This window comes from Mustela erminea, chromosome 11 (assembly GCF_009829155.1).
Source record: "Mustela erminea isolate mMusErm1 chromosome 11, mMusErm1.Pri, whole genome shotgun sequence".
Classification (NCBI taxonomy): Eukaryota; Metazoa; Chordata; class Mammalia; order Carnivora; family Mustelidae; genus Mustela; species Mustela erminea.
The window spans coordinates 10385960-10399436 of NC_045624.1; the positions used below are offsets into that span (position 1 = coordinate 10385960).

Sequence of the window (13477 nt, forward strand, 5' to 3'; positions counted from 1 at the left end):
CACATCAAAACAACACTGAGTGCTGTGAGGATGGCATGGGAGAAGCATCTAATCCAGATTGGGAACGGGATTGATGGTGATCATGGAGATAGTTTCTCGGGGGGATAACATCTTTTGGGGAGTTAGGCAAAGAGAGATGAATAAAGACATTTAATGTGCAAGGAGTATGGTGTGCAAGGAAACCTGGAGAACTCGGCACAGTTGCTAGATCCTTGGGAGCCATAGGAGATGCAGCTAGAGGTGAGAAAGCTAGAGAGACTTGTTTGCATTCTCAGGTAGATGGTCTTTATATCGATGTCATAGCTCTAGAGTACCAGTTAGAAGATTTAGTGTGATAGCAATATGGAGGAAAAATTGGTTAGGGAAGAGATGGAGGCCATTCAACTCTTAGAAATCTGAAAAAGAAATGATGAATAAGTCAGCTTCACTTTGCTGTTGGAGTTCCTTGGGATGTGTGCTCAGAAGTCTTCTTTGGAGGAACACAGAGGGGAGTCAATATAATGACTAGGATTCTGGATTAGGCAGTTGATTGCCATCTTTCTTTAAAATAGAGAATATGAGAAGAACACGTGAAGATAGGAAGTTGGTCAGCAGACTCTGGGACACACAGAAACTGATCTGTCTTTGAAACTATGTAGAAGTGCTTAAATATAGATACATAGATATCTATAGAACAATCTCTCCTTTTAGGCAATTCTTCTGTTTGTGTGTGTGTATATGTATATGATTCTACTCAACTTATATACACACACGTACATATAGCTTGACCCTTTGATATACCTTGAGAATCCTCAACATATACATGATCATTAAAATCTTGGAGTGGAGTCTTACATACTGGGAGAAGGTATGGAGTGAAAAGATCAATGGCAGAACCCTAGAGAATAAAACACCATAATGGAAAAGAAACCGGAAAATTACAAGAGCGGTATCACTGAGTCGAGGTGGATTCGAGTTTCGGGAGGTAAGGGAATGATCCGCTAAGGTGTTGAGAATACAAAAGACTAAGTTTGGCAGCTGAGAAGGAACTTGATCAGGTACAGTTTTCATGGCAAAGTATGGATAGAAACCTGATTACTTGGAGTTGATGACTCGATAGGAAGGGAGGTAGAAATCCACTGCTCTTGCTAACCCTTTCTCACTGTTCACTCACAGCAGCTGAATTTGGGGGACTTACCTAGAAGTAATGATGACTTACAAAATTATTTTGGTTCGGCCATTTTCCAAGCTGAACAAAACCAGAACATGCATATCGGGGGTTATACATTTCTTTCCTGGCGTGAGCAGAAGTGCAGCTGCCATGCTGTGCTTTTGTAAGGAGGCTTGCACAGAGATGGGTGCTGATTGTATCGCGCAATGCTGGTGAAGTACTTTTTGACCTATTTCAACTCTGTCTTCTCTTCCAGGCCTGCTGCCAGCTCCGCAGTCGTGGTGGGCCCTTCCCCTCCTCCTCTGCATGGGCACCTTGGTCTGGGCCTAAATGTGAAGCTTTGAGTTTGACCTTTAAATCTCTCTCCTTCTGGTCTGTCATTTTCTCAGTGTTACATAACCCAAGAAATTGGTCCATCAGTAGTTTTCCAAACTGACCACAATCCCTGCTTTCCTGTGCCACAGATAATTTTTAAGTCACTCTCTTAAAGCCCTACTCAAAATTTCTGACTTCTATACAGAATTTCCAAGTAAGCCTTTCTGATCTTCCCTTATCTGGATCATTTTCATCAATTTTTAAAATCTTTTTTCTATGGATCCAAAACAGTCTATCCATAAGAAAATTTACCAAATTAAAAGTTTTTTCATTTTCTAAACCTTAAAAAAATTACAATTACAAATTTATGATCAAAGATGAAATAATGATCACACTTAGTTCGCTGGATGCTAGCCAAATCCTAATAAATAGGGAAGTTTTAGATGGTTTAAATATATTATTCCCATTAACAATTGTTCATGATTGCCTCTTCTTGTAAAATACAGGGTGGCTGGGCATCCCAGGCTGTGACTTAGTCCACTTATTTCTCTACTGCCCTATGCTGTCTGGCTACAATGAGGTCTCAGAGGGAAAGGCATGCAGCAGCAGTCTGATTCCCACCACTCACCCGTACAGCTTACAAGTTCTTTAATCTTATAGGAGTCTTCCACTTAGGAGGGTTTACAGAAAGATGGCCATCAGCAAAAACCTATGGTGATCCCTCAGTGATTCCAAAGGAACAGGGGAAGAAGTATCAAATTCAGTCTCCGTGGAAGCTGTTTAAAAACTTATTTGAACATTGGCCTTTCGTTTTCAACCATGAGTGACAGAGAATCAGTTTTGGAGACTGGATTTGATCCATAAATGTGCTATATGCGGGTAGAACAATGGAAAAGTGAGCATCAGCATTTGTGTGAGCTCTGTCATTGTAATTCATCATAATTCAATTGTAGGTAACGTAATGGAATATTGGATGCTAGGTGTCAGAGTTTCCTCTAGCTCCCCTTCCACAGTCCTCTGTGGCAAGGACACAAGCACACTGTGTCATGTAGACTTAGTTCAATTGAGCGTTGCTTCAGCATCTCCCTTTGATTGAAAACAAAAGGTTGCCAATGCGGTATCAATGAACTGTGAAGTGATCTGAGTGTTACCAGCAGGGAAATGAAATGAGCCTCTGGGAAGAAGATTGGCACAAGTGAAGGTTTCTGTATAAAGGACTTCATACGGCTCTAGCTGGGTGGTATTACTTCTTATCCAATTAAGATTTTTTCCCCCTGAACTTGGGAGTATTTTGATCTTGTTTGTTCCCAAAGTGATCAAACTGAAAGTGAAGATAAAGTAGAAAACATCAAAATAAAGCTCAGCTAGAAGGGCTGGGATTTGAAGGTACTTATTTAAACTGTGTATTTACCCTGCTGGATATTATGAAGCTCTTCCAAGGAACAGTGTAAGGTACCTTGCCCTCCTAGACGCGTGTGCGTGTGCACGCGCGCACACACACACACACACACACACACGCAGACTCTGCATGTAGCAGATATGCATGGATACGCACACGCCAGGAATCTCAGCACTTCTAAGCCAATCTTACTGGAAGGAGGGAAAGTAAGTGTTCTATCTCTGGTCAGCTGGGGAGGATTTCTTTTTCTTTTTCCTTTTTATTTTTTGAAAACCACTGTCCTATGTAGTTGTCTTTTAAAAGGTCCACTTAATCTTTCATATCTTTGTCATGAACAGAACTCTATTTGACTTACTTGCATACGGACTAGTTTAATAGTGGAATTTATAAAAATGCATCAGAGTTAGGAACCAAGTTAGCAAAGCAGAGTATAACCTAGGACGAGCTACAGACTGGCAAAGAGGATTAAACTTACTTCGACAGAGAATAGCATTAAAGGTGTCCCAATCCTGTATTGTCTTCTGAAGCAGACTGAGATAGTACTTATGTGATATCAAGTAGATAAGATAGTCTGGGTGTCGAAGACATACTGTTACCTCTGAACTGCATACCTCCTGAAATCTCTTAAGGACCATGTATGAGTTATAAAATAGCCTGCATACCTGAAAGGTTGGAAAATTAGATTTTAATAAAAATTGTAGAGTTAGACAGCTTTTAACATGTATAAATCCCAGCGTCTTCATTTCACTTGACTCTCCAGCAGTCCCCTTGTTCATTGTTTCTGTTTCTCAAATGAGGAAACCCTGCATAGAGCAATGTTGTAAGAGTATGGTACTTCATGGATACTCTAGGAATTTTCTGAATCCTACTCTTGTGGCATTTGCTTTCTAGCCTTCTGGTAAAATTCATGCCTACTCTCTGAATTTCAGTGGATCCATATGGAGGGCTCCCAAAAAAAATGAGGGGAAGGTAGCCAGTTGGAAGCATTACCTACACATGGAGAGTGGCTCACTCATGAGTAGGCATTGAAATCATCCTGCATAACTTTATTTTTTTCTTTAGTCAACTTTTTTATTATGGAAAGGGCCACATTTACAGAGAATTTGTAAGACTAGTATGATGAACAACATATTCCAACCATTTGTAATTTTTTAAACATTTTATCATGTGCCTTCTATCTATATATAGACTTTTTTTTTCTTGGTAACCATTTGGAAGGAAGCTGCAGATATCACATCACATTATCCTAAATACTTCAACAAGGAGCAGAATATTTAGAAACCAAGATCCAGGTAACAAATGTGCTTATTGCTACTGTGGTGCTTTCAGACTTTTTCAGTAAACAGAACTAAGAAACAACAAAAAGGTATGTGTGTGTATGTGTATAAATCATGGGTTCACACTGATATGTTGAATTCAGTTTTAATATATAGTTTTTAAACTGTTATTTTGTGTTTTTATTTCTTTAACTCCCCCTTGCCACCCCAAAATCCTGGCTTGAAATGCTATACTTGTATTATACTATAGTATATAGTAGCTCGTTTCAGATTTAGAATACCCACCTTAGTACTAACAGTAAAGCTACTGAGTGAAATTTAAGATTTCTTTGTAGGTCTGTCTTTAAATTATATCCCAGCCAGACTATTGCATCTAAAATTTCTCACTTTAAATATTAAAATTTGTTCTTTCTGTGGTTATGCTGCCTATTTAATATACTGTTAGGCTCTTTTGCAGTTGATTTGAAGGCATAAGACCTTGTTTTTTTTAGTTATTTAAAATATTTTACAGTAATTACATAGCCTAAAGGCAAAGCTTGATAAAAGATACCCTCAGGAGAGGTCTTGCTTTTATTCCTATTCCCCTCACCACCACCATCCTCCTTCAGAATCTTTCAGTTTCTTGCAAAAAATAGAAGCAAACCCACAACAATATGTGCACATTTTCCCATTTCCCCCTTTTTATGTGAAATTTAGCACACTCTACCTCCTTTTTTTCACATAATGTATTTTGGAAACCACTCTGTTCAGCAGTAGAGATCATCCTCATTCCTTTATTACGACTATTGTGAGGACATATCTAAATGCGCCATCATTTGTCCATGTGTAGCTTTTTGAAAGAACATACTGGAAATTCAGATTCAGCCACTCTTTGAGTTGTAGCTGTGTATATTTTGAGAATATTCCTCAGGTGGTTCCATGTACATTCCCATTTGAGACCTGTTTTGCTGTCTTGAGAGCAATGTGGTGGAGACAATATGACCCAATTTTAAAGTTGAGCAAACTGGGTCTTAAAAAGATGAATTGACTTTAGGGGTTATTCCACTTCTGAATGGTAAAGCCACATTCCAAATCCATGTCAGACTGACACTTTAGCTTTCTCCACTCCATGTTTCTGTTTCCACTTATATGATTTGTGCACTTGGTATGATGCCATTCAGTGTAGAAGAAACAATTTAAAAAGGTAAACTCATCGGGGCACCTGATTTTGATGTTGCCTCATGAGGGTCATGATCTCAGCGTCATGAGATCGAGCTTCACACTGGGTGTGGAGCCTGCTTGAAATTCTCTGTGTCCCTCTGTACCCGCCTCCCTCCCCAGCTGTGCTCTCTCTCTCTCTCAAAAAAATACACTCACTAAACATAGCCTATAGATACCACATAATTCTTTATAACAGAGAATTAGACTTCGCTGCCATCCTTCGTAGAGTGTATGTGTTTTTAAATAGAAATGAATGGGCACAATCAGTTTTCTTATCAAAGAAGAAGAGTCTTCTATTATAGTTGAGGTAGTAATGATAATGAATCAGAGTCTTTTCTTTTTGGAAAAAGTCATGTTGATAGAGGAGCCTCAAAATTGATAAATTACATACACGTTGGCCTTTCCAATTGTCTGATGATAGGAAGCCAATTTCACTCCTAACCAGAAACCCTCAAGGTAAAAGGCACAGAGTATGGAACATTGGTCTTACTTTATCAGGGAAGGTTAATGTACAAAAATGCTGCTCAGGGGACAGTGGAGAAGGATTTATTTTCTCCTGGGTGAAGCTAGGCTATTAAGAAGTGGGCACTCTTTGAAATTTTGATAATAGTAATCGAAAAGCTATGATTAGAGCTTAATATTTTTTTCTGAGCATATTTCACACTATAAAATATTTCCCAGAGCAGAGTAAGCCTTGTGAAAAATAGAAGGACTTGGAAAAGTTTTTTCCTATATTCATTCAACCAACATATTATTAAAGACTTACTTGTATCAGGTATTTACAAATGGCTAGACCGAAGAGGAGTAAGTTCCTCTGAAAGAGCTAATAGCATCATCACTAAATAGATCATGATTTCACAATAAAATAAAATAAGTTCCATAATACAAATATATACAGAATATCATGGAAGCCTAGAGAAGAGACATATAATGTGCCATAGGCAGGTCATACTACAGGTGCGCTGTAAGAGACGAGATGTGCCCAGGCATTCGGCCTGCATACGCACTGCTCTGTGCACATGCACTGCACTCCTAATTGCTACAGTACTCCGTCCGTGAGAAAAAACAGCTGGGGCTGTTTTCAGTGATAGACACCTAGACTGATAGGCCATAGCTACAACTCTGTATGCAGACCTTACATTCTGTTCACTGAACTTACCTTTTAGATGCAAAGATTCCTGCCCTTATAAGCACCAATTCATTGCAGGCCCATTCATAACATGATTTTAAATAGTGTTAAATATGGCTACAAGTTATTAGCACTAACACTTAATACTGCATACCATCCAGCAGGCCGCCGTAAAGAACTTCATTTCTAAAGCCAAATAGTGCATAATTCTTTAAATTCGTCTTATCTTTAACACACACTTCATTTAAAACAATTTTATGAACCAAATTCTAACTTACTACTTAGCATAAAAATGTTGATGCGCAACACTAAAAAAAATTAATGCTACAAATCTTGTCCTCTCTTCCTTTTATCTGCAATGCTTTTTATATGAAAAATTGCATTTATGTCTAAAATAGAAGTTTATTATAACAAGGCTCTTTTGGAAAGGAATTATACTCAAGGAAAGGGAACATTCAGAATCATTACAAAGGGAACAGGAAGGAGACTGCATATCATAGTTAATTATAGAACAGATATTTAATGAGCAAATGTATGAAGAAGCCACATGGTGTCTATTGTCTTCTGCTTTGTTAGGTCTGAACATTTTAAATTACTCAAGGCCCGTGAAGGTGTTGTCTAGGCCTTCTGGCTCTGTGTGGAAGGCTCAAGTCCTGACTGGCATTTACTGACGATGACTCCTTGAGACTGAGTCTCCGTCGTTCCATGTGCAACTTGAATGTTGATGTATGTGCTTTTCATGAAAATTAGAATGTTTAAGGCCATGCATATGAAAGCTTGTTTTGTTTTGTTTGTTTGGTTTCTTAAGGCTTTAAGTAGAAAGGGCTGAATGAATTAATCATAAATTATGGGCACAGTGTCATCATTGGTCATTTTGTTTCACTATTTGATTAGGATCTGTTGATTCACATCTTCTCCCCCTCCAGGATACCCTTTTCATCACATCTTTTTGTTTGTATGTCCTTGCAAATTATGTATTGTTTTCATGGCCACTAAGAAATATTTTTGTATGTATCTCTAAAAGAAAGGGATTCCTAAAAACCATAAGTGCAGTCCCATTTCACACCCAAAAAAAGTTAAAAATAATTAATGTGATGAAATAAAGTGTTTACCTCCATTTCCTCCTTTGTTTTAAGACGTTTTTATGGTGGGTTGTATGATCAGGGACCCAAACAAGACCTGTCTGTTGGAGTAGGTTGGTTTTTTGTTGTTGTTGTTGTTTTAATTTTTTATTCATTTTTTATTTTACTTTTTTAAGATTTTATTTATTTATTTGAGAGAGAGCATGAGAGGAGAGAAGGTCAGAGGGAGAAACAGACTCCCCATGGAACTAGGAGCCCGATCCTGGGACTCCGGGATCACAACCTGAGCTGCAGGCAGTCACTTAACCAACTGAGCCACCCAGGCGCCCTTTGTTGTTCTTTTAAACAGGTCCCCTCACCTGACTGTGCCTGCACTTCTCTTTTTCTTCTCCTTCCTCATTTTATTTCCCTCACTCCTCAACATTTTCCTTGAAGAAACTGTCATTTGTTCTATGGAATTTTCAGTCTAGTTTTGTTGCATGGCATGGTATCATTACTTCCTATTTTCCTTTGAATTTTTGTAATTTTTAGTTAATTCTAGAGCTGTGATCAGACCATTAAGAAATTGTGGGGGGGGGGCGGACTTTTGACGTGGGTGATCCTGTATCACAACATCTAATTGCTCTTTATTGTGATGTTGTAGCTATTGATGGTCACCGTGTGTCTCTGACCTGATCGGCAGTTGCTCAACGCTAGTAGTAAGCAGTTCTGCCACTGTTACTTCACGGATTGCCTGAGATACCTCTCAAAAGAGAAGCTTCCCTCAGACCAGCTACTGGGCTATCCTGTGGAATAGTCTGTAAAGGAACGCAGGCTATACACTTAATTCTTTTTCCCTTAATTTACTATTTTTCAAAATAATGAATTGTTTCCCTAATGCTTTTTAAAATTACTTTACGCAGTGCAGCAAAGAAGGAGCAAAAGTTCACAAACCCTCTACACAGTGTCATAAGACACATTGCAAGGAAAAGGGACTTAGAAGGATCAGCAGTATCCTAAGGTCTTGGTGGATACATTCTTGGGGGCGGAGGTGGACCACTAAATCCTGGTGGGGGGGTCTCATCCTTAGAGGGGGCATGCCTATTCGTGTCCCGCAAGCAGGGGGAAGCCCAGCTGATGGGCCATGGGTGGTCTTCTACCACGTGGGGGAGCCTGCAGGTGGTGTTGCTCAGCCTGCAGGAGTTGGTGGCATCCCCCATCCTGGTGGCTTTGCTGCTCCAGTGTCCCTTCCCTGCAGAGTCCTTCATTTCCTGCTGGGATGGCCCCACAACCCCAGCACAGGGCCTCCTAACCCCGTGGGAGCATGGGGAATTGGAACGGCAGCTGGCACTCCTCTGCCGGCTGCCCTGCCAAGCCCAGGCGTCCTGCAGCTGCAGCAAGCGGTGCCCGGGGGTGCTGGTATCTTCGGGGGTTGGTCCTTCCCCAGTCATGGAAACCAGGTTTTCCCCAGGTAGCAGCGCCAGACCCAAATCCCACTTTTCTTCACATTCTGGCTCTTTACAATCTTTGGCTTGGTCTTCCAGAATTCATCACAAAGGATTAAATTCATGTTCTTATTAAAAGCCTTAAAGGTGCCACTGAAGATGCGGTCATCTTGCAGGACACATCTCATTCTGTGGTCGCTGCCCTCTCCCACAGTCATGGTTGCTGTTCAAATCCAGTGTCTGCAGTAAGGTTTCATGATCCTCGAGAGCCAAAGGAAGGCTCCAGATAAGGATTCGATGCATGTTCTGTGAACAATCCAGGCTTGGGACAGAGGCTTCCAGCAGTAGACGGAGCTCAGTGTCTCACTTGGAAACGGGCTAGCTGGACGTTCCAGTCCGGCTCTCACCCCCTCTTGGTGTCTCAGCTAAGAACGCCTGTCTGGTTCCGGCTGGAAATCCGCCACAGGTACTTCCTGTGGGAAGTACAGGGATCGCCTTGGGTGCAGCCGACACTGTTGGTGGCTCAGCGGGAGTGTCCGTCTACGTGTGACGAGGACTGCCACCTTGAGTGTGTGCTGTCAGTAGTCTGCCACAAGGGTGTCCATTGCGCTGCTGGCCACAGCTCAGGACAGACCGTCCGGCATCTCCGGCAGTCACCCCAGTCTGCCAGTTCCATACCGTTGTTCAGCACCAATTGGCTACTTTTTGTTGAGGATTTAAGCATATTTGGATTTAAGCAAATTTTATAGGTATAATGAGTCCATTCTCATTATTTTCCTAACTGCTATACAAAGTGTCCTATCTTTGGCCGGGGTAGGGGAGGAGCATATTCAGTTTGGCTCCTGAATGAATCCCTTTGGCACAAACCCACTCGTCTTTGATAACTTTCTTCCTTTCTCTTTTATAGTATGTTCCCAGCTCATCTTGCCCATTTCCCAGCTGAGTTTTGGAATTTCTCCAAAAGGTGATTTTACTAAGAAATAAGAATTAGAGGCCATAATCTGGGCATTAAAGGGAATGCTTGTAGCTACTAAGTTGATTCACTTGAGAAAGCTAGGATTGTGGGGTTTTTTGGTTGTTGTTGTGGTGGTAGGTTTTTTTTTTTTTTTTTTTTTAACAGTTAACATGAGTTTGTATTTCTACTTCCCTCTCACACTTGGTACTACAGGGACATACACTTGATGAACAGAGTTTTAAAATCTGGATGTTTTAAAAGTGGATGAAGTCCACTTTATCTATTCTTCATGTTATAGGCTCTGCTTTTGGAGTTTTATCTAAGAAATCTTATCTAGCCTAAGATTGTAAGAGTTTCCTTTTATGTTTTCTCTTAAGAAGTTTTATAGTTTTAGGTTTTACATTAGAACTGTGATCCGCTTTATTTTCTGTATACATGTAAGGTAGGACAGCATTCCTGCATTTGCACGTGGATGTCCAGTTGTTCCAGCACCATTTGTCATAAAGATATTCTGTCCCCACTGTATTGCCTTTGCAGCTTTGTCAAAAATCAGTTATCAGGGGAACCTGGGCGGTTCAGTGGGTTAAGCCTCTGCCTTTGGCTCAGGTCATGATCTCAGGGTCCTGGGATTGAGCCCCACAGCGGGCTCTCTGCTCAGGGAGCCTGCTTCCCCCCTCTCTGCCTGCCTCTCTGCCTACTTGTGATCTCTCTCAAATAAATACATAAAATCTTTTTTTAAAAAATCAGTTATCAGTGTACATGGGGATCTGTTTCTAGCCCCTCTGACATACTACACTGACTATAGTTCGTAAGTCAGGGCTTCAGTGATGGAATGCAGTGCAATGAATAGTTTTTTTCATGTGTCTTTTTGTGTTTTTGCCAGTGTATCTTTTGGATAGATCCCTAGAATTGTGGTCCGTGGCTCAGAGCATCTGGATGAAGCCTGTTTGAAGTGTTCCACCAGAAGGGTTGTACGAGGTAGTGATAAGAGGACCCACGACCTCTCAGCCTATCTATCTAATATGTGGGGCGTAATATTCCAGAAGAGTTTGAATTTGTATTTCTCTTGCTGTCAGTAGGATTGAACATATTTTTATATTTTTAAAAGCTGTTCATTCTTTTTCTCTGGACTATCCTCTTTCTACGAAGTTGTTGGCCTAATTTGCTTCTATTATTGTTGGAACTTCTTTTCATGTTAGTAGTATGACCCTTTGGTCTATAATGTAAATTGCATATACTTTTTTCTTATTTCTGATTTTATTTGGGGATTTGTATGTGTGCATTTTAAATAAATGATTTTTTTCACATTTTCCTTATTACCATTGTATAATTATATATTTTATATACTTGTATATAATTTGTATGTAATTATACATTAGTTTCTCCTTTCACAATCTGCATTTTCCCCCAAGACTCCCTGAACCTCCTAAATGGTTCTTTAAATTTGCTGACAGGAAAGTTCATTCTTTGTGTTCTTGGTAAAGTTCTGTAGGTTTTCACAGATTTCACCATTACAATATTATGCGTTATACGTTCACCATCCCAACAGTCCCCTGGGCTTTCCCTTTTCACTGACCCCCTCCTTCCCCCACACCCTTGGGAACTGCTCATTTTTTACTATTGATATAGTTTGTGGCTTTTCCCAAATGTCACATAATTGGAACTGTACGGTGTGTAGTTTTCCAGAGACTGGTTTGTTTTGCTTAACATTGTGCATTTCCTCCTTGTCTCTTCTGATTATCTTTTTACTCAGCATATTTTCAAGATCTGTCTGTGTTGCCATATATATATATCTGTTCTTTTGAAATTATTCACAGCTCTGTATGTTGGACATCTAGTATATTTGCCCTCCCACTCTGCATACTGGACACTAAATCGCTTCCAAACCTTGCATCCCTCCAACCCCGCCCTGCTTCGCCACCCAAATAATGGTGGGATTGAGCCCTCTCACGTATGTACCCTTATGGACCCGTGCGAGCTTTTCTTCAATGCGTCTGCAGTTAGAAGAAGAATTGCTACATCATAGGACATAGGTTTACTTTATTTAACTAGTTCGACATTGCCCTCTAGAATGCTGCCTTTACCCAGCCAGTAGTATGTGAGGGTTTTTTATTTTTCTTGTGTTTAAAGATTATTGCTATATCCTCACCAACACTTCACATTATCCAAATTTCTGGATATAAAGTGTATAGGAATCAAGTGTATCTTGCTGTGTTCACTTGTATTTCTGTAATGACTAACGTAATGAGTCTGAGCAACTCATCACGTGCTTGTTATTGTTTTTTTTTTTTTAAATGTAAGAAGTGTTTGTGTATTTTTGCTTTGAGAGGTTTTGGGGGGTTTTGTTTTTACTTATTTTAATTCTAGTGTAATTAGCATACAGTGTTGTATTAGTTTCAGTTGTAAAGTACAGTGAGTCATCAGCCGGGGCCCATCAGGACAAGCATACTCCTTAATCCTGCTTGTTAGCATTAACTCATTTTTTCTGTTGGGGATACTGTCAGCTTTTTATTGCTGTGTTTCTTATATATTTTTAAGATGAATCCTCTGTCAGTTTTGAACATTACACAGTGTCTCTTCTCATTACATCATCTGTCTATTAGCTTTGTCGAACAGAGTAAGCAGTTTGGTCTGGGGCTTGGTGGACGGTGGTACCATTTACCGACAGGCTGAAAATATGAAGGGGCAGACCGCGGGTAGAAACCAAGTCTCACTGGACTGTGTTAAGTCAGAGATGCCCACTGAGCCTTCAAATACGAATCTTGAGCAGGCAGTTAAATATCTGACTCTGGAGTGAACGTTAGATTTTGTGAAGTCTCAATATTTTATATTGTTCTCATTATTCCTTGAAGATTTTCTTTTCTTATTTTAATTTATTTTTTAAAATCTGGAGCTCTTTAAAGTTTTGGAGGAAATTTTTATTTAAGAAATTGGATTTGAAAGTACTTTTATTTGTATCATAGTAGTAATTTTTTGCATTATATATGTCATTTTGACCATAATTTCACTTTTTTCTAATTCCAAATACTTAATCTATGTAGCATTGCGGTATAGTTCTAACCCTACTCGCCCTATGGCCCCCCGACTCTCCTGTCTGGTTTCAAGGGCTCTCTAGATGTATTTCATAGAACATTTACTATTCACTGTATAAATGATTTTTCCTCCATTTCACACTGAAATTATAAGAAATAACTCAAGGTGACTCTCATCTTTAAATTGAAAATGAAAAATAGTTTTGAAGCAAATCTGTAATATGTTCATGGGATTTAGTTATCAAGTATTGAGCATTCTAGTTTTAGGGCCATCTTCCATGAGAAAACACATAGCCATGGGTATGCAGATGTGTGTCTTTTTAAACATGGAAACAGTTTTTACCTCAGGATTATTATTTTTAAAAGCAAAACCTTAATTATTAAATTCTTTTTTGAATAAAAACAAGACACTTTACAGTTCTTGCCAGAAATTTATCTTTGGCAACTTCTGAGCTTGCAAATGACAGAAAAAAATATTTGAGTCAAACAATAATGCTAATGTACTTTTTCTTTT

At 39.5% G+C, this 13477-nt stretch overlaps 1 protein-coding gene and 1 pseudogene across 2 annotated transcripts in view; one reads left to right on the forward strand and one right to left on the reverse strand.

Moving 5' to 3' along the window:
- TPK1 (thiamin pyrophosphokinase 1) overlaps positions 1 to 13477 on the forward strand; it is a 343412-nt gene that overhangs the window by 223868 nt on the left and 106067 nt on the right. The window lies entirely within an intron of this gene.
- Positions 8548 to 9194, reverse strand: LOC116569572 (annotated as a pseudogene).